At 44.2% G+C, this 21657-nt stretch overlaps 3 non-coding genes and 1 pseudogene across 3 annotated transcripts; 3 read left to right on the top strand and 1 right to left on the bottom strand.

Annotated features, from left to right (window-relative positions):
- Positions 1–374: 374 nt before the first annotated feature.
- Positions 375–11163, top strand: LOC137318688 (zinc finger protein 84-like; annotated as a pseudogene).
- Positions 11164–14280: 3117 nt separating this feature from the next.
- trnaw-cca (transfer RNA tryptophan (anticodon CCA)) lies at positions 14281–14352 on the top strand. The gene has a single exon. It is a non-coding gene; the product is annotated as a tRNA-Trp (tRNA).
- A 1588-nt stretch (positions 14353–15940) lies between these two features.
- Positions 15941–16032, bottom strand: trnar-ucu (transfer RNA arginine (anticodon UCU)). The gene is given in 2 exon segments: positions 15941–15976; positions 15996–16032. It is a non-coding gene; the product is annotated as a tRNA-Arg (tRNA).
- A 3045-nt stretch (positions 16033–19077) lies between these two features.
- On the top strand, positions 19078–19150 carry trnar-acg (transfer RNA arginine (anticodon ACG)). The gene has a single exon. It is a non-coding gene; the product is annotated as a tRNA-Arg (tRNA).
- The last annotated feature ends 2507 nt before the right edge of the window (positions 19151–21657 follow it).

Below are 21657 nucleotides of genomic sequence, written 5' to 3' on the forward strand. Positions count from 1 at the left end.
TGCTGATTCAAACAAGAGAAAACAGTAAAGGGAAAAGCTGTTGTAATTTGCCACATGGCAACAAACAGAACAGAAGTAGAAACAAAGTCCAGAAATTGTGTCTCCGGGGCCCAGGGACAGAAGAGAAAACAAACCCAGGGGAGGTTTGGACCCTGCAGCAAACACTGAGCAGCACAGACAGACAGACAGACACCTGTTAGGGGAATCAGAGACAAAGCACGAGAGAAAAATCCTGCAAACTTGGATTAGGGAGAAAAGCAACATGGAGGGAGGGAGAGAGACAGAGGGAGTGGGAGGGAGGGAGCTCTGGGCTCTTGCTGTGCCGTTTTAATCCCTTGCTTTTGTATTTTAATCAATTCCCTCTCTCTCTCTCCTCAGGAATCTCTTTGATGAAATGCTGCAAGGAGATGATCCAGAAAGACATTTTGTGAGAAGGAGGAGGAGGAATCCTGGGCCAAGAATCGTTCTCTCCGCTGGGGTCTGACTGACTGAGACCTTCACCGCAGCCTGGACCCGATGGGGGTCACGTGAGTAATGTCTGGGTTACTCTGGGATCACTGGGATATTCAGGGGACACTGGGGGGGGGTCACTGGGACAATCGGGGACACTGGGGCGTCACTGGGACATTCTGTGGACACTGTGGGGGGGGTCACTGGGATATTCAGAGGACACTGGGGGATCACTGGGACATTCAGGGGACATTGGGGGGGGGGTCACTGGGACATTGGGGACACTGGGGGGGTCACTCAGACATTCTGGGGACACTGGGGGGGGTCACTGGGACATTCAGGTGACACTGGGGGGGGGTCACTGGGACATTCAGGTGACACTGGGGGGGTCACTGGGACATCCAGGGGACACTGTCTGGGTCACTGGGACATTCTGGGGACACTGGGGGGTCACTGGGACATTCTGGGGACACTGGGGGGGTCACTGGGACATTGAGGGGACACTGAGGGATCACTGGGACATTCTGGGGTCACTGGGGGGGTCACTGGGACATTCTGGGGACACTGGGGGGGTCACTGGGACATTCTGGGGACACGGGGGGGTCACTGGGACATTCTGGGGACACTGGGGGGGTCACTGGGACATTCTGGGGACACTGGGGGGTCACTGGGTTTTAAACAGGATGGTGGAGATCACACAGAGAGGGGGAAGGGATTGAACAGGGAGAGGGGGAAGGGATGGCTGCCATTTTGCCCAAGATGGGGGCCGCGCCGGCCGCCGTTTTCTCCATGCTGTCCCCGTGCCATAACACACAAATATATAAATGCATTATAAATATATAGATAATATATTATAAATACAAGTTGTTGTTGTGGTGGTGGCCCAAACACAAAGGCCGCCACTCTGGCATCCCCGGCTGCACTCTGGGCTGACTGGCTGCACTCTGGGCTGACTGGCTACACTCTGCCATCACTCTGGGGTCACTGGGACATTCTGGGGTCACTGCGGGATCACCGGGGGCACTCTGTCGGCCACCTGCAGCCATTTTGTCCAAGATGGTGGCTGCGTTGCCCGCCATTTTGTCCAAGATTGCGTCTCGCCGGCCGCTATTTTGTTTAATTTATTATATAAATAATTCAATTGTTTAAAATGTAATGTTAATAATTCAATAGTTTAATTCAATATAAAAATAATCAATTGCTTAATTTATTATATAAAGAAGCCAATTGTTTAATGTATTATATCAATAATTATTTAATTTAATGTACAATTGGTTCAACTATTTAATTATATAAATAATTCAACAGTTTATATTATATAAATAATTCAATGCATTAATTCATGATATAAATAATTTAACAGCTTAATTTATTATATAATAATTCATGTGTCTAATTTATATCAGAAATCCAATAGTTTAATTTATAATGAATTGTTTTATTTATTGTATAAATAATTCAATTGCTCAATTCATTATATAAATAATTCAAGTGTTTAATTTATTATAAAAATAATACAATAGCATAATTCATTCCATGAATAATACAAGTGTTAAATTTATTATATAAAGAAACAATTCTTTAATTTATTATATAAATAATTGAATTGATTATTTGATTATCTAAATAATTCAAATGTTTAATTTATGATATAAATAATTCAAAAGCTCAAATCATTAGAAAAATAATACAAGTGTTAAATTTATTATATAAAGAAACAATTAGAATCATAGAAGTTTACAACATGGAAACAGGCCCTTCGGCCCAACATGTCCATGTCGCCCAGTTTATACCACTAAGCTAGTCCCAATTGCCTGCACTTGGCCCATATCCCTCTATACCCATCTTACCCATGTAACTGTCCAAATGCTTTTTAAAAGACAAAATTGTACCCGCCTCTACTACTGCCTCTGGCAGCTCGTTCCAGACACTCACCACCCTTTGAGTGAAAAAATTGCCCCTCTGGACCCTTTTGTATCTCTCCCCTCTCACCTTAAATCTATCCCCCCTCGTTATAGACTCCCCTACCTTTGGGAAAAGATTTTGACTATCTACCTTATCTATGCCCCTCATTATTTTATAGACTTCTATAAGATCACTCCGAAACCTCCCACTATCCAGGGAAAAAAGTCTCAGTCTATCCAACCTCTCCCTATAAGTCAAACCATCAAGTCCCGGTAGCATCCTAGTAAATCTTTTCTGCACTCTTTCTAGTTTAATAATATCCTTTCTATAATAGGGTGACCAGCACTGTACACAGTATTCCAAGTGTGGCCTTACTAATGTCTTGTACAACTTCAACAAGACATCCCAACTCCTGTATTCAATGTTCTGACCAATGAAACCAAGCATGCTGAATGCCTTCTTCACCACCCTATCCACCTGTGACTCCACTTTCAAGGAGCAATGAACCTGTACTCCTAGATCTCTTTGTTCTATAACTCTCCCCAACGCCCTACCATTAACGGAGTAGGTCCTGGCCCGATTCGATCCACCAAAATGCATCACCTCACATTTATCTAAATTAAACTCCATCTGCCATTCATCGGCCCACTGGCCCAATTTATCAAGATCCCGTTGCAATCCGAGAGAACCTTCTTCACTGTCCACAATGCCACCAATCTTGGTGTCATCTGCAAACTTACTAACCATGCCTCCTAAATTCTCATCCAAATCATTAATATAAATAACAAATAACAGCGGACCCAGCACCGATCCCTGAGGCACACCGCTGGTCGCAGGCCTCCAGTTTGAAAAACAACCCTCTACAACAATTTTGTATCCAATTTATTATGTAAATAATTCAAGTGTTTCATTCATTATAAAAATAATTCAACTAAATATTGAATTCTTTATATAATAAATTAAACAAAGGAATATTTATATGATGAATTAAACTATTGCATTATTTTTATGATACAATAAATAAACACTCATTGTTTATGTAACAAATTAAACAATTGATTATTTAATGAATTGAACTATTCAATTATTTATGAAATGAATTGAACGATTGAATTATTTATATTATAAACTAAACACTTGAATTATCTGCTTCCAATGTCTTTGTTTTTCGGCCTGATATTAAGATCATCAATGGAGGCTGCCTCACCCAGCATGCAGCGCGGTTCAGATTGTGCCCTATCTGAATCAGTGGAGCCCAGCACGCAGGCGCAGTAGTGACTCATTATCGGTCAGTGTGTCCTGAGCATGCGCGGCCAGTCGAGGCTGCGGGAGGAGCGCGTTCGGTGCAGGTCAGAGGATCGGAGCAAGAGGCTCAAAAAACCCCGGGGCCCGGGTCCGGGCTCAGGCCCAGGCTCAGGCTTTACAAACCCCGAGTGCGGCCCCAGACCCGAATATAAAACAGTGAACATTATCCCCCCCTCACTACCCGCCGGGAAATGAAGGGGAAATGGGGATCGGTCAGGGAGCGTCTGTAAATGAAGGAGAAATGGGGATCGGTCAGGGAGCGTCTGTAAATGAAGGAGAAATGGTGATCGGTCAGGGAGCGTCTGGAAATGAAGGAGAAATGGGGATCGGTCAGGGAGTGTCTGTAAATGAAGGGGAAATGGGGATCGGTCAGGGAGCGTCTGTCAATGAAGGAGAAATGGTGATTTCCATATCTTCAGTCATCCAGGGAGCTCGAGCTTTGGATGTTGTTCCTTTCCTCCTCGTGGGAATCTGTCCACTCTGTACCCAAACCAACTCCTCCTTGAAGGCCTCCCACTGTTCAATTACTGTTCTGCCTGCCAATTTTTGATTCCAATCCACCTGGACAAGATCCCTTTTTAACTCACTGGAATTTGCCCTCCTCCAGTTAAGTATTTTCACATTTGACTGTCCCCTGTCCTTTTCCATAACTATTCAAAACCTAATGAGATTATGATCACTGCTGCCCCACTGAAACATGCTCCACCTGCCCCACTTCATTCTCCACACCCAGCCCACTGCTGGACTCACACTCACTCTCTCACACTCACTCACTCTCTCACACTCACTCTCTCACTCACACTCACTCACATTTCTCTCTCACCGTTTCACTTATGGTTTAGGGCCACTGAAAGATGATGCGATGGGTTTGGATTTCAGCACAGGGAGGAGGGAGAGTGTGTGGGACGGGGATTTACAGCTTTGAGTAATGAGAGAGGAAGTAATGTTCCATAGAATGTAAAGTTATCTGATCTGAATTTCTATCCTGTAATTACAGTGATAACTTTTATAAACTCCTTTTACAGGGGAGGATTTGCAGAGGGAAACTCAAACCAAAGATCACGTCAAGATCTGACAGAGTCACTCGATTCATCAGGACCTGAATATCATCGGCCTTTGAATGTGGAAGGAGAAATGTTTGTCTGTTCTGTCTGTGGGAGAAGATTTTAAACATCAGTGTGAGTGGAAAAGCACCGAGACACACACACGAGTGAGAGTGTTCCAGTGCACTGTCTGTGGAAAGAGCTTTAACCAGTTACACAGCCAGAAAAAACATCACACCATTCACAGCGGGGAGAAACCGTACACGTGTTCTGTGTGTGGACGAGGCTTCAACTGATCGTCCAACCTGGAGAGACACAAGGACACCCGGACCATGGAGAAACCGTGGAAATGTGGGGACTGTGGGAAGGGATTCAATTACCCTTCAGAGCTGGAAACTCATCGACGCAGTCACACTGGGGAGAGGCCGTTCACCTGCTCCGTGTGTGGGAAGGGATTCATTCTGTCATCCAGCCTCTAGACACACCAGCTGGTTCACTCTGATGAGAGACCTTTTAAATGTTCTGACTGTGAGATGAGGTTTAAAAGCAAAATTAATCTGCTGATACACCAACGCACTCACACGGGGGAGAGGCCGTTCACCTGCTCCATGTGTGGGAAGGGATTCACTATTTCATCCAGCCTCCAGACACACCAGCGAGTTCACACTGGGGAGAGACCTTTTAAATGTTCTGACTGTGAGAAAAGGTTTAAATGCAAAAGGAATCTGCTGACACACCAGTGTACCCACACTGGGGAGAGGCCGTTCACCTGCTTCGTGTGTGGGAAGGGATTCACTCAGTCATCCCTCCTCCTGACACACCAGCGAGTTCACACTGGGGAGAACCCGTTCACCTGCTCCGTGTGTGGGAAGGGATTCACTCAGTCATCCCTCCTCCTGACACACCAGCGAGTTCACACTGGGGAGAGGCCGTTCATCTGCACCGTGTGTGGGAAGGGATTCACTCGGTCATCTGAGCTTCTGACACACCAGCGAGTGCACACTGGGGAGAGGCCTTTTAAATGTTCTGACTGTGAGAAGAGGTTTAAAAGCAAAATTGAACTGCTGAAACACCAACGCACTCACACTGGGGAGAGACCGTTCATCTGCTCCGTGTGTGGGAAGGGATTCACTCGGTCATCACACCTTCTGACACACCAGCGAGTTCACACTGGGGAGAGGCCGTTCACCTGCTCCGTGTGTGGGAAGAGATTCACACTGTCATCCACCCTCCTGACACACCAGCAAGTTCACACTGGGGAGAGACCTTTTAAATGTTCTGACTGTGAGAAGAGGTATAAAAGCAAATGTAATCTGCTGACACACCAATGCACCCACACTGGGGAGAGACCGTTCTCCTGCTCCGTGTGTAAGAAGAGATTCACTCGGTCATCCATCCTGCTGAGACACCAGCGAGTTCACACTGGGGAGAGACCTTTTAAATGTTCTGACTGTGAGAAGAGGTATAAAAGCAAATTTAATCTGCTGACACACCAACGCACTCACACTGGGGAGGGGCCGTTCACCTGCTCAGTGTGTGGGAAGGGATTCACTTGGTCATCCTCCCTGCTGAAACACCACCGAGTTCACACTGAGAGACCTTTAAATGTTCTGACTCTGGGAAGAGATTTAAAATCAGAAACGAACTGCTGAGACATCGACGCACTCACACTGGGGAGAGACTGTTCACCTGCTCCGTGTGTGGGAAGAGATTCACTCGATCATCCCACCTTCTGAAACATTAACTTGTTGACACTATTGAGTGACCTTTTAATGCAGTGACTGTGAGAAGAGCTTTAAAAGCAGAAATGAACTGCTGTCACATCAACGCATGCCCATTGGTTGAGAGACTGTTCACCTGCTCCGTGTGTGGGAAGGGATTCACTCAGTCATCACACGTGCTGAGACACCAGCGAGTTCACGAAATGAGCAGGTCCAACGAGCCGGTCTGTAACACAGGCCAATGACTCAGTGCAGCTCGTGACCCAGTCACTGGGCTCCGTTATAGCCTCTCCTTTGAGTAACACACAAAGAGAAATTGTAAATCTGAAACAGAAAGAGATAATGTATAACACTTCATATCAACCACCAGTTTTTCCCTCTTTCCGGCTTTTAAAACAATCTGTTTCACAGTTTGTCAAACCCGAAACAGCCTCTGGGATTTGCTGATTGAGAATTTCAGTGGAAATTGGGACCGTCATTAAGTATCGGAACAAATATCCCCGCTGAGGTTTCAGGGTTGTTATTGGTTTATTTATATCAGTGAGTGACCAATTTTAAACCAGGTGAGGGTCTAAACTTAAGGTAAGAGCCTGGGATAGACAAGAGATTCTTCAATGTATTAAGTTAAATTACACTGATTCCACCAACACTGGACATCACATCCCTCAAACATTGTTACCTGTTACTGTATAAAACTGGTGAGGGTGGAAATGGGAAATAACTGAAAAAAACTTCATTGTATCAAAGTTAATTCTGATCATTATTATTATACAAACATTCTACAGCCTATCCCTTAAAAAGGACCCAATATCAAACCAGTCCCCAGTCCTTGGGCCTGTGCCTATGTTGTGATTTGCACCCGCTTCTGACTGACTTGGTATCAGACGCACTCCCGTCAACAGTAAACGGATGGAGCCGGATCCATAAGAGAAAAGTGAGGACCGACCTCCGCGGTTCTCCCAGAGTGCGGGAGGCGGAGTAACAGCAGCAGACAGAGAGATCTCTCTAAACCAGCCGCTGCCGCCGGAGAGAAGCGAGTCCCGTTCCGAGCCGTGTCTGTCAGGCGCCCGCTGACCCTCTCTTCACTGAAGGGGACCGATTCAGCACCAACTCACACACCCACCATTGGATCATTGAATCACCTTCAACACCTGAATTACATCACCACTTAATCCTCTCTTCACGAGGAAATACAAACCTTGTCCATGCAACCTGTCCTCATAATGTAACCATTTTAGCCCCGGTATCATTCTGGTCTTTCTGCGCTGCACCTCCTGCAAGGCCAATATATCCTTCCTGAGGTCTGGTGCCCAGGACTGAATGCCGTACTCTAAATGTGGCCTCAACAGAGTTTATAGAATTCTAACATAACTTCCACCCTTTTGAATTCCAGTTCCCTTGAGATAAAGGCCGACATTCCATTAGCCATTTTAATTATTTTTTGCACCTGTCTGCCAACTCTTCCTGATTTCCCGAAGTATCTCTGCTCACCCACAGTTCCTGGCTTCTCACCATTTTGAAAATACTCTGATTTATCTTGCTTCGGGCCAAAGTGGATGGCCTCACATTTCCCCAGATTGAAACTTTGAACAGTCTGGGGCTCTTTTGTTTCGAAAAGAGAAGGCTGAGGGTGACCTGATCCAGGACTTTAAGATTATGCAAGGGTTTGATCGGTCAGATGTAGATATGGTGTTTGTACTGTTGGGAGTGGGGATGTGAGAACTTAGGGCCATGAATATAATAGTCATCAATAAATCCAATATCGCATTCAAGAGAAACATATTTATCCAGAGAGTTGTTAGAATGTGCAGCTCTCTCCCACACGGAGTAGTTAAGGCAAATCGCATGGATGCATTTACGGTGAAGCGAGATAAACACATGGAGGAGAAAGGAATATTCAGGTTTGCTCATCGGGTTAGATGAAGAGGGGTTGGAGGAGGCTCGTCTGCAGCATAAACACCGGTATAGTCTCATTGGGCCGAATTGCCTGTTTCTGTGATGTACATTCTATGTAATTCTATGTAAGCTCCATCTGACACAGTTTTACCAACTCACTGAATCTATCCATTTCCTTTTATAACTTTATGCTCCCATCTACACGACTCACTGCACCCAAACTTGGTGTCGTCGACAAACCTGGATATACCGCTCTCTATTCCTTTATCTGCCTCATTTATGCAGATCCCTGGGGGACACCACTAATCAAATCCTGTCAATTTGAGTACATACCCATTAACCCTACTCTCTGTCTCCTACCTCCAAACCAACTCCCTCCCCATGTCAATCGGTTGCTTTGAATTCCACATGTTCTCATTTCTGTTAACAGTCTCTGATGTTAAACCTTATCGAATGCCTCTGGAAGTCAATATACACATAACCCCCATAGACACTCCATTATTTACCACATTAGTTACATCTTCAAAAAGGTCAACTAGTTTCGTTAGACTTGACTAACACTTTACAAATCCATGCTGGCTCTCTCTGATCAATTCAGGATTATCCAAGTGCTCAGTCATTCTTTCCCGAATAACGGATACTGGTAACTTCCCCACAACAGACGTCAGACTAATCGGTCTATAATTTCCTGTTTTATCTCTCCTACCCTTCCTAATTAATGGAATGACATTTGAAATTTTTCAATCCATGGAACAATTCCTGAATCAAGAGAGTTTTGAACGATCATGACTAAAGCATGTCCAATTTCCTCACCTATTCCCCTTAGTCCCCTGGGATGGTCACCATCAGGTCCTGGAGATTTGTTTATCTTTAGTCTAATTGTTTTCTCCAATACCATTATTTTACTTACACTGAATCCCCTTGATTTATTTTCAGTTTTCCTCGTGTCTCTGGTACATTATCCTCATGCTTTTCTGTGAGTGTCAAAAAAGGCTGCTATTTCCTGATTTTTCAATTACAATATCACCTCCATTTGTCTTTAAGGGGCCCACATTACTCTTAGTCACCCTTCTTTCTCTTAATGTACGTGTAAAAACCTTGAAAGTTGTCCTTAATTTCACTCACTAGTTTTTCTCGTTTTCCCTCTTTGCACCTTTTACGATTTTTTTTTAGTTTCAGCACCACAATAAACAACTCTTCACTGTGAAATTTGCTCAATTAGTTCTTCAGTGTCAGAGCGAGAATTGTCCATCCCAAATTTATTTCAAGTAACAAACACAAGCACAAATATTCATTCGTGTATCAAAGCACTGATGGACACAGAAAGATAAACACAGCTTGAAACGCAGTCACTATCGGGATTCACAGGGAAACGGGCAAGCGAAATAGACAAAGATCAAAAAGTCTGAACCCACAACAGAATGTGATGTGTAGCTGATAGATATTAATGAGAGGAGGTGGGAAACAGTACCATGACTTGGCTCCGTGGCTTAGTTGGTTAAAGCGCTTGTTCAGTAAACAAGAGATCCTGGGTTCAACTCCCTTTGTTTAATTCGTGGTGTTTAGTGAATTTTAGACGGAAAAACGCACAGTGCGGTGTTTGTGTTTTGTTCAGGAGCCAACATAGAACTGATCAGGAAGTCTCTTCAAAAATGCCTTTTCATGAAACAGACAGCCCTCTCATAGAATGTGTCCGTGACACGTTCTTGTTTCTGGGCTCGTTGAGGTCGGGGGATAATTCTCGATTCGAGGGTCATACCCTGGAGAAGCCCTAATTTAGCCCCAGACTTTTGATCTCGACGTGCGGTTCAAACTTTTGCAAAGAGGAAAAATAAATCCCCAAATCACTCCACCTGAATCTCAAGCGCTTTCGGAAGAAGTTCAGTTCAAACAATCAGGACTTTAAAGGCACCTCAATGACCTGCACTTTCATTGAACGAGCTTTGCTTCCAATTGCATTCGACCTTGAAACCGCTCTGGGTTTTCATCTCACTGTAGCAGAGTTTGGCCGCTTTGTGTCTGTGATCATGTCGGTGACGAGGTTAGTTCTGATATTGGTCGCTTTCAATTTTTAAGATCTCGTCAAGTTCAGGGAAAAGAAACCAAGAATCGAATTGTCCCTGTAAGTGATGAATTGAAGGGATTGGTGCTCCAAGCAGATCTGGAAAATGCGCAGTGCGGTCGCTCAGGAATTCCAAATCCACCCTCTCGCCACTCGGCGATCATATTAACTGAGCTTTACTCTGGCCCAGTGACACCGCGCTGAAATCGAGTATTTCTCCGGCACGTTTCTCTTAACTTCACAGTTGCTGGTTTAAGAGTGAAGACCGGCTCGTTGGATTTTCACTCCTGCAAGTTTCAACCATTCATTTTGGAAAAGTAAACTGACAGTGGACAGCTGTTATATTGGTCACTGCAGCCTCAAGGTTTAGCTCAGTGAATTACTGGTTTCGCAGGTGACCTCTTCACTTGTCTCGATGGTGCTATTGGTGAGATTGATTCGAGCCCTTATTTTATTTTTCCTCAGGATTCATCGCCTCAAAGTTCCAGGGTTTCAATGTGTGTTTTGTCTGCAAGAAAATGTACCGTGATCATTGCCGGCTGAGCAGGGCTGATATTCCACCATTTACCCTGTGGACTAAAAAAAACCTTGTGATCGGAGAGCAGGCACATGAAACTTATAAAGGAATGGAACATTGGCTTCACGGAAATCACAATTCATCTTGAGACAAGGTCCCGAAAGGCGAATTCGCTGTGACATGGAGATTTCTGTAGTGAGCGAGACCAGACTGTTTCTATGTTCAGAGAATAAATGGCGCACGCTTTATGTTGGAAAAGCAAAACGGTGGGGATTTTTGTCATAGCCCGATGCCTTTCGTGTTGTATCAATTGTCCCTCGTTGCGTTACTTTCATCTTGATTGCATAACCAGTTAGGGCGTTCTTGTGATAAATGGCGACAATTGCCTGCTTTGATAAATTTAACAACGGCTGCACCAGATTCCTGGCGTCATTAACACTGAACTTTTAACCCCACTCTTAAGGTACAGTCTGTAAAATAATGAAATTTCATCACTTGCAAAGCACAAAAATCAAAGATTCCAACCACTCGCTGTGTAAAGAAGTTTTTACTCATGTCACCTTTGGTTCTTTTACCAATCACCTTAAATCTATGCCCTTTGGTTCATGTCCCTTCCGCCAATGGGAACAGTTTCACTCTATCTACTCTGTCTAGGCCCTTCATGATTTTGAATATCTCTATCAAATCTCCTCTCAACCTTCTCAGTTCCAAGGAGAACAATCCCAGCGTCTTCAGTCTATCCATGTAATTTAAGTCCCTCATCCCTGGAATCATTCTAGTAAATCTCCTCTGCACCCTCTCAAGGCCTTCACATCCTTCCAAAAGTGCACTGCCCAGAACTGGACACAATACTTCATTTGTGGCCAAAATAGTGTTTTATGAAGGTTCATCATGACTTCCATGCTTTTCTACTCTATGCCCCTCTTTATAAAGCCCAGGACCCCGTCTGCTTTATAAACCGCTTTCTCAACCTGCCCTGCCACTTTCAACGATTTGTGCACATATACCCCAAGATCCCTCTGTTCCTCTCACCCTTTTAGAATTCTGCCCTCTAGTTTATATTGCCTCTCCTCGTTTTTCCCACCGAAATGCATCACCTCGCATTTTTCCGTGTTGAACTTCATCTGCCACGTGTCCGTCCATGCCACCATCGTGTCCATATCCTCTTCAAGTCTATCCACCTCACTGTTCTCTACCCTTCCAAGTTTTGTGTCATCTGCAAATTTTGATATTGTACCCTTTACTCCCAAGTCCAAGTCATTAATATATATCAAGAAAAGTAGTGGTCCCAGCACCGACCCCTATGGAACACCATTGCCCACCTCCCTCCTGTTCGAAAAACAACCATTCACCACAACTCTCTGTTTCCTGTCATTTAGCTAGTGTTGCATCCATATTGCTATTGCCCCCATTATTCCATGGGCTGCAATCTTGACAGCAAGCCTACCACGTGGCACATTATCAAACGCTTTTTGAAAATCCATATACACCACGTCAACTGCATTGACCTCATCCACCCTCTCTGTTACCTCATTAACCAACTCTATCAAGTTGGTTAAACACGATTTGCCTTTAACAAATCCGTGCTGGCTTTCCCTAATCAATCCACACTCGTCCAAGTGACTGTTAATTCTGTCCCGGATTATCATTTCCAAAACTTTCCCCATCACCGAGGTTAAACTGACTGGCCTATAGTTGCTGGGTTTATCTTTACACCCTTTTTTTGAACAAGGTTGTAACCTTTGCAATTCTCCAGTCCTCTGGCACCATCCCCATATCTAAGGATGTCTGGAAGATTATTGCCAGTACCTCTCCAATTTCCCCCTTTACTTCCCTCAGCATCCTCGGGTGCATCCCATCCAGACTAGTTGACTTATCTATATTAAGTACAGCAAGCCTTTCTAGTACCTCTTCTTTCTCATTTTTTAGCCCATCCAGTATCTTGACGATATCTTCCTATATCGAGAATCTGGCAGCATCTTCTTCCTTGGTAAAGAACAATGCGAAGTACTCATTTAGTACCTCAGGCCATGCCCACTGCCTCCATGAGTAGATCTCCTTTATGGTCCCTAATCGTCCCCGCCCCTCCTCTTACTACACGTTTACTGTTAACATGTCTGTAGAAGACTTTTTGATTCCCTTTTATGTTTTCCGCTATTCTTATGCTCTCTCTTTGCCCCTCTTATTTCCTTTTTCACTTCCCCTCTGAACTTTCTATATCCTCTCTGGTTGGCACTTGTGTTATTAACCTGACACCTGTCATACACTACTTTTTCCCACTTCATCTTACTCTCTATCTCTCTTATTATCCAGGGAGCTCTGGCTTTAGTTGCCCCACCTTTCTACCTCGTTGGAATGTACCTTCTCTATACCCGAATCATCTTTTCAAAAGCCACCCACTGTCCAATTATAGTTTTGCCTGACAATCTTTAATTCCAATTTACCGGGGCCAGATCTGTTCTCATCGCACTGAAATTGACCCTCATCCAATTGAATACTTTTACTTTAGAGTGGACAGAGTCCATTTCCATAGCTATTCTAATCCTTATGATACTGATCGCTGCTCCCTAAATGCTCCCCCACTGACACTTGCTCCACTTGGCCCGCCTCATTCCCTTGCACCAAGTCCAGCAATGCCTCTTTCCTCAGTGGGCCAGAAACGTACTGGTCGAGAAAGTTATCCTGAACACATTTCAAAAATTCTTCCCCTTCTTTGCGCCTTATATTATTGTTATCCCAGTCTATATGAGGATAGTTGAAATCACCTGTTATCACCACTCTATGGCTTTTGCACCTCTCTGTAATTTCCCTGCAAATTTGCTCCTCCATATCCGTCCCAGTAGCTGGTGGCCTTTAGAATACACCAAGTAGTGTAATCGGACCTTTATTGTTCCTCAGCTCTAACTCAGTACCCAGGAGCAATTCCCTCCTTCCTGGGAACTTTGTATTAAGCAGAAGTTAGCAGCAAAAAGTGTTCGTGGTGGGACTGAGAAATGCTTAAACAGCCGGCTCCCTGTAAAACAGAGCTCCAAGTATCGGTTTAAATAAAGTCCTGAACTGACAGAGCGGAGGGCAGATGAGGATTGAATTAAATCCCAATTCACTGAATCTAAACAAGGTTTAAATAAGTGAACCTGTCAGGAGTGGGATTCCTGATCCTGTGTGTGAGCTGAAACTGGATAGGTCCCGTTCTGTAAAGACTGAATGGCAGGCGGCTCCCAGACAGGGCCCAGGCCGGGACTGGCAGCTCTCCGCTGGGAACGGCTGGATTGGAGAGCGGGGCTCCTGCGCTGTTGCTGCTGCTGCTTCCGCCTCTTCGAGTCCCTGTGGCGGTCGGTACCGATCTCCCTCCTATGGATCCGGCTCCAGGTGGGCGCTGTGGACCTCGTGGCGCAACGGTAGCGCGTCTGACTCCAGATCAGAAGGATGCGTGTTCGAATCACGTCGGGGTCATTGCATTTTCGCAACGTTTCAGTGTCGCTCTGTTTTATCGCGGGGCAGTCTTTCAGGGATGGTCTGTTCACTGTGTGTAAAATAATATTTATCACAGAATGAACACACCACAGAAGGAGGCCATTCAACCCATCAATCCCTTACCTGCCTTTTGTAAGACCAATCCCATTAGTCCCATTCCCCGTCCCTTTCCCCGTGGCCCTGCATTTTCCCCTTCAAGTATTTATCAAATTCCTTTTTGAAAGCCACGATTGAATCTGCTTCCACCACCCTTTCAGGCAGCACATTCCAGATCATAACTATTCGCTGCGTAAAAAAGATTTTCCTCATGTCGCCTTTGGTTCTTTTGCAAGCACCTCAAATCTGTGTCCTCTGGTTCTCGACACTTCCGCCAATGGGAACAGCTTCTCTTTATTAACTTTATCTGAACCCTTCATGACTTTGAACACTTCTATCAAATCTCCTCTGAACCTTCTCTGCTCTGAGGAGAACAACCCCAGCACGGCGTAAATGCGGTCAATTGGCTCCAATTTATTTAACTGGGCATTAAATAAAATGTGAAAGACTGGCGAGGCGTTGTGCGAACGGAGCTCACTGCTTTCAGACAATAAATCCAATCACTGCGTGGGCGCTGGGTTAAAATCTCACGACTGATATAATTTCTGACAATGTTCATTTTGACCTGTTCGCAGAAAACCCGATTGTCGTGCGATGGAGCAGAGGATGTGAAAGGAGCTGAAAGTGGAAGTGCAGATATTAGTTTCATCACAGTGACTGGACACGTTTCCACAGGTTCGGGCCTCTCACCTTAAGATTCTTTCCAGCAGAGTGGGACAGGTGATCAGAGTGACCGGGCTCCAGCGGCGCAATCGGTCAGTGCGCGGTCCTTATCTGACAGAACAGGGTCGGGAAATACCGAGGTTGTTAATTCGAGTCTCACCGAGATCAAACAATCCTTTTGCTTGTGAACATTTCGACCGGAGTTGAAGGTACAATTAGTTTGTTCCAAAATGCATCTTATTTGAATTGCCATGTGGTTCCTCCGGATTACGCTGTTGCAATAGCAGATGAGATGTTCAGTATTACTTGTTTACAGGAGGGAGGCTGCGGTTTTGGAGACACAAACTATGATTTTGATCCATCTACAAATCGTGGGATTTAACTGGAGCTTTAAACCAGCGCCTTAGACCGCTCAGCCAGGATACTTTCCAACCTACACTTCAGGAGCCAGTTTTACAGGAATAGAATTACTACAAGCAAGAATTCTCCCCCTCCAGCACCAATGCTCACACGGCAGCAGGATGCATGTGTCCAGTTAGAAACCTGTCTGAAGGAACATTCAGTCTGACAGAGCCGGAAGTCCAGCAGATTGACTTTCGGTCTGAGCAGATGATGAGTCTCCTCCTTGGGAGTGTTTCGCCAATCCAGCTCAGAGTGGATTAAGAATCATAAATCCGGGTGTGACTGGAGCCACTTGTGTAAGATGAAGTGTCGGGGGCAGTTTCCCGTCCTTGACGGACATTAATGACCCTGTTGCGGTTTTGCTGCAAAATTTCACTTCCCAGCTCCCGATCCGTGAACTAAAATCCAACTCTGGTGGGACTCGAACCCACAACTTTTGAATGTCCCCTCCGATTATTAAGTAGAAGTCCAACACGCTGTCCATTGCGCCACAGAGTCAGTTATACAATGTGAGGGAGAGCAGGATTCTGTGCTGTGGTTGAGGCGGTCAGGCTGCTCCTGTTTCCGCCTCTCACATTCCGAGAGCCGGGGCGGCAGTCTGCACCGATCGCCCTCCAATGGATCCGGCTCCAGCCGCTTGTTGTGGGCCTGGTGCAAGAACAGTCGCGTCTGACTCCACATCAGAAGGCTGCGTGTTTTGAACCAGGTTGAAATCACAGCATTTTCACTGTGTCTCAGGGTCCTGCCGACTGATTTTAGATCGGGACAGTGTTTTAGCGATGGGATGTTCAGTGTTTGTGCAACAATATCAAAATTAAATTTGACACATTAATGAGCTTTTTGTTCTGTTACTTTCTATTTCCACCCTCTCCAGTTTTATCTAGAAACAGTTAACAATGTTTAAGGGATGTGGTGTGCAGTGTTTGTGGAATCAGTGTAATTAAATTTGATACTTTCATCTGTTCCTTCTCCAACCCAGACTCTTATCATTAGATTTGTACCTTCACCCTGTTTAAAATAGGTTATGATGTGGAGATGCCGGTGATGGACTGGGGTTGACAATTGTAAACAATTTTACAACACCAAGTTATAGTCCAGCAATTTTATTTTAAATTCACATTATTTAAAATAAAATTGCTGGACTATAACTTGGTGTTGTCAAATTGTTTAAAATAGGTTACTCAGTGATAGAAATAAATCAGTAACAACCCCGAAACCTCAGCGGGTATATTTGTTCCAATACCTTGTGATGGTCTCGATTTCCATTTAAATTTTCAATCAGCAATTCCCAACGGGTGTTTTGGGTTTGACAAACTAATTTAAGTTCTTGACTGGTTCCTGGAAATGATCCAGTGGGGATTTCCTTACCCGTACAGATATAGAAATAAATACATTCCATCATTTCACAAATGACAGTTGTGTAAATAAATATATCGCGATCTGTAAGATGGAAAAGCAGCTCTTCATGTTCATAAAAAAATTTCCACGTTTTATTGTATTAATCCACTTACGTTTCAATGTAGATCATATATTCAGAGCATCCCTCTAAACTTAAAGAATGGTAAAACAATTGCAGATTTTACAAACACATAACACGCTATCGTATAAGTAAGATTAATCCCTACTTTGTGAAAGTTGTATTCTAATTGTCTTTATGATGTTAAGAAAAATATTTCTAGTTGTACATCCCCAACTTAACGGAGAAACTAAGATGTAAACCAAAAGGATTTTTCAAAAACTATTTGGGGCGATATGATCAGTTCCCCTTCTCCTTTCTTTAATTGTTACCTTTTGTTAATTGTTCATCTTGATCCGTTTGCTTCATTTTTTCCTCAGTCATTGATGGTGAATTTTCTATCCGTTAACGTTCTTAAATATTTGATTTGTTTGTTCCTTTCCTCTTGACTTGTGATTTGTTGACCTCCAGGTTAAAGTCTGAAACAGAAATGTGTTTATATTCAGGCGTGACTCTGAAGTGTGAACAATTTTACAACACCAAGTTATAGTCCAGCAATTTTATTTTAAATTCACAAGCTTTCGGAGGCTTCCCCCTTCGTCAGGTGAACGATGTGAAGGGGGAAGCCTCCGAAAGCTTGTGAATTTAAAATAAAATTGCTGGACTATAACTTGGTGTTGTAAAATTGTTTACAATTGTCAACCCCAGTCCATCACCGGCATCTCCACATCTGAAGTGTGAGACCGAGAGGTGATGCCGGATGTGTGACCGAGAGAACAACTGCTGGAGGCAGAACTGTACGTAACCTGACATACCCCGTGTGGCATTGCTCATGGTCGGTCGGATGACAATGTTTTATATTGACTGAACGGCTATGTGTACAACACACAACGGATTTTAATGCTGCTTTAACTCCACAAAGTCTAATCACCATAAATGACCAAAGTCTCAGATCAGTTAGAATTGAATTGCTGTTGGTGAGGGGAGTTTGTACATTGGAAGGAGTTTATATATTTACAGCTCCAGGTAAACCTGCAAACCTCCCTCGCCTGTAGGTTACGTCACCATGAGGTTTCGACCTTTCTTTGCGCTTCTGGACTTCTGAAGTGTGATTGAACCTGACCAAAAGTTTCCTATAATTAGTGAGGAAGGAAGGTATCAGTGTAAATGGGAGATACAAACGTGGATGTTTCACTGGGTACCATGGGAACCAGATACACCGCTCATTCCAGTTATTGGTCCAGCAGGAAACAGAAATCATTCTCTTCAACTGTACTCGCCCGAAGGAAAAGGAAACAAACAAAACTGCTCAGTTCTTTGTTTTAGCTTCTTCTGCTGGTTTACGTTCACTCACCGAGAAAGTGAGAGAGAGAGAGAGAGACTGAGAGACTGAATTGGCTTTTTCACTTTATAATCCATTATACTTTGTACTTATTGTTAGAGACGGTTCCATCCCAACAATCCTGTGCCTGACCTTCTCATTGATACTAAGATGTGTTCAAAATGAGTTTCAACCAATTTTACAAAAGCTGAACAGCGAAAACTGCTCTGAAACGAGCTTCGCTTCGCAACTCTTCATGGAGATTCGGTTGCTGGTTGTAAGTAAAGAAGTTTGTACAATCAGCCCTCTGGAGCAATATCCTCAAAAGGTGTTTCGGACACATTGTATGAGAGGTCCGCCTGTACAGTGCAGGAACACTTACATACTGCAGATCTGGAATCCTTTCCTTGTTGGCTCCGGAACTAATACAAATACCGCTCTGTGTTATTTTGTTGCTTAATTCACAAATTGGGTAAATATCACAGAGGAGGCTGAAGACAAAAAAAGCCCCGACCAAACGGGCACTTTGAGCAGCTCAGCCACGGGGCCAAATCAAACTGCAACTTCACCACCTCCTCTCACTGATACCTGTCAGATACCCGCCACTGTCTGGTGGAGTTTGAGGCCGTTTGGTACATTTCTATATCTCTTGTCTATTTCGCTGTGTTTGCCGACACTGTCTGCATCTCTCGCTGTGTTTATCTCTGTGTCAATCTGTGGGTTGATTCTGAATGAAAAATGAAATAAAACACGTTAGTCATCAGCTGGGCCAGTGGCGCAATGGATAACGCGTCTGACTACGGATCAGAAGATTGTAGGTTCGACTCCTACCTGGCTCGGATTTATGCAATTTTCCCTCTGACACTGGGGAACGAAGAATCAAATTTCATAATAAAATATTGTTTATGGTGAATCAGCAAAGAAAACATTCCATTTTCAATTATTTCGGTTCAGTTATGTACAGAATGAAACTGTGACCACAACGTGTTTGCAACACGCCGCCTTTTAAGTTGATGTCCGGCTCGCTAACATTACAGCACGAGGTGTGGGCACCGCACTGATAACCTTCAGGTGTATCCGGGCCTTTCAGACACTTCGTGTGACACAAGAGCTTTCCAATCCCCGCCAGCTCCTGGACACCGAGACTTCCGTTCGAAGCAGCATTCACCGCCAGGACCGCTATCCCGCTCCCTTTTCCGGTCTGCATAAAATCCGATGCTAAAATTACAAAGTAGGACGGACAGTAACTGGAAAACAGTTCAACTTTCAGTGTTCAGACTTTGGTGAGAGCTGTGAACAGGACTTTGGGTAAATATAGATTGGGTGTGGATTAGGAGTTCGCTGTTCTGTTATAAACTGTGGGTGTGTATATATGAGTGTGATATTTCTCTGAACTGTGGGTGTGTATATATGAGTGTGATGTTTAAATATGAACTGTGGGTGTGTATATATGAGTGTGATGTTTAAATATGAACTGTGGGTGAGTATATATGAGTGCGATATTTCTCTGAACTGTGGGTGTGTATATATGAGTCTGATGTTTATATATGAACTGTGGGTGTGTATATATGAGTGCGATGTTTATATATGAACTGTGGGTGTGTATATATGAGTGTGATGTTTAAATATGAACTGTGGGTGTGTATATATGAGTGCGATATTTCTCTGAACTGTGGGTGTGTATATATGAGTCTGATGTTTATATATGAACTGTGGGTGTGTATATATGAGTGCGATGTTTATATATGAACTGTGGTGTGTATATATGAGTGTGATGTTTATATATGAAGTGCGGATTGACCGGGAGGGGCAATTCCTCCTGGGGTTATATTTTCTTCCAACATAATGACACAAAGTTCAATTTGCAGTGGGACGGTAATCGCTCAGTTGGGAGGGCGTTAGAATAAAGATCTAAAGATCTCGGGTTTCACAAGTTTGAGTTATTTTGTTTCTGCCTCTTTGAATCCCAGAATCATTGAATGGTGACAGCACGGAGGGAGACCGTTCGGCACGTCGAGTCCGTGCTGGCACTCTGCAAGAGCAATCCAGCTTGTCACACCGCCCCACTCCCCCAGTTTCCCCGTAGCCCTGCATTTTTTTCCTTTCAAGTACTTATCCAATTCTCTTTTGAAAGCCACGATTGAATCTGCCTACAGCACTCACTTAGGCAGTGAATTCCAGATCTTAACCACTCGCTGTGCAAAAGCGTTTTTCCTCATGTTGACTTTGATTCTTTTGCAATCTCCATAAATCTTTGTCCTCTGGTTCTTGACCCTTCCGCCCATGGGAGCAGTTTCTCTCGATCCACTCTGTCTAGAATCTTCATGTTTTTAAAAACATCGATGAAATATCCTCTCAACATTCTCTGCTCTAAGGAGAACAACCCCAGCTTCTCCAGTCTATCCACGTAACTGAAGTCCTTCATTCCTGGAACCTTTCTAATAAATCTGTTCTGCACCCTCTCAAAGGCCTTCACATCCTTCCTAAAGTGCGGTGCCAAGAACTGGACACAATACTGCAGTTGTGGCCGAACCAGTGTTTTATAAAGGTTCATCATAACTTCCTTCCTTATGTACTCTATGCCTCTATTTGTAAAGCCCGCGATCCTGTATGCTTCTTTAACCGCTTTCTCAATCTGCCCGGCCATCTTTAAAGATTTGTTCACATGAACCCCCAGATTTCTCGGTTCCTGCAGCTCCTTTCGAATTGTGCCCTTCAGTTTATTTCTCCTCTCCTCGTTCTTCCACCAAAATGTATCGCTTCGCACTTCTTTGCGTTAAATTTCATCTGCCATGTTTCTGCCCATTCCACCAACCTGTCTTTGTCCTGTCACTCTCCTCCTCACTGTTGTTGGACTGGAAAAATACGCTTGTGAACCCAGATCCAAAACCTCCAGCCTCCCCTCACCTAACCTGATATATATATAATAAAGAATGATTAGCCACTCCTATCCTCACAAAAATTCGATAGTAAAATCGCACATGTCGCATTTAGGCAGCAGCAAAGCATGATGGGATACTTGACCATTATGGGAGCAGTTCGTAACCCACACTGTAAGAGCTGACAAAGGCAGGTTTGTTGGATTTATGGCCACCCCCTCGATTATCTCCAGAGCACACTAAGGAATGTTTACTCAAGGACATTGTTTATCCTAACTAACTCACTTGGGATGATTAAGGGAGAAGCGGTGGATATCTCCAAGGTCACCCCAGCACAAAAGGGAGTGAGGGATGAGCTGGTCAGGACTTGTGAAGACCCCCGCCCAGTCTCAATGTTTGGGACTTATGTGTTTACTGATAAGGGTCCTCCTCAGGAATGTGAGATGTTTAATGTCATGGGACGATCC

This window comes from Heptranchias perlo, unplaced genomic scaffold, assembly GCF_035084215.1.
Source record: "Heptranchias perlo isolate sHepPer1 unplaced genomic scaffold, sHepPer1.hap1 HAP1_SCAFFOLD_711, whole genome shotgun sequence".
Taxonomy (NCBI): Eukaryota; Metazoa; Chordata; class Chondrichthyes; order Hexanchiformes; family Hexanchidae; genus Heptranchias; species Heptranchias perlo.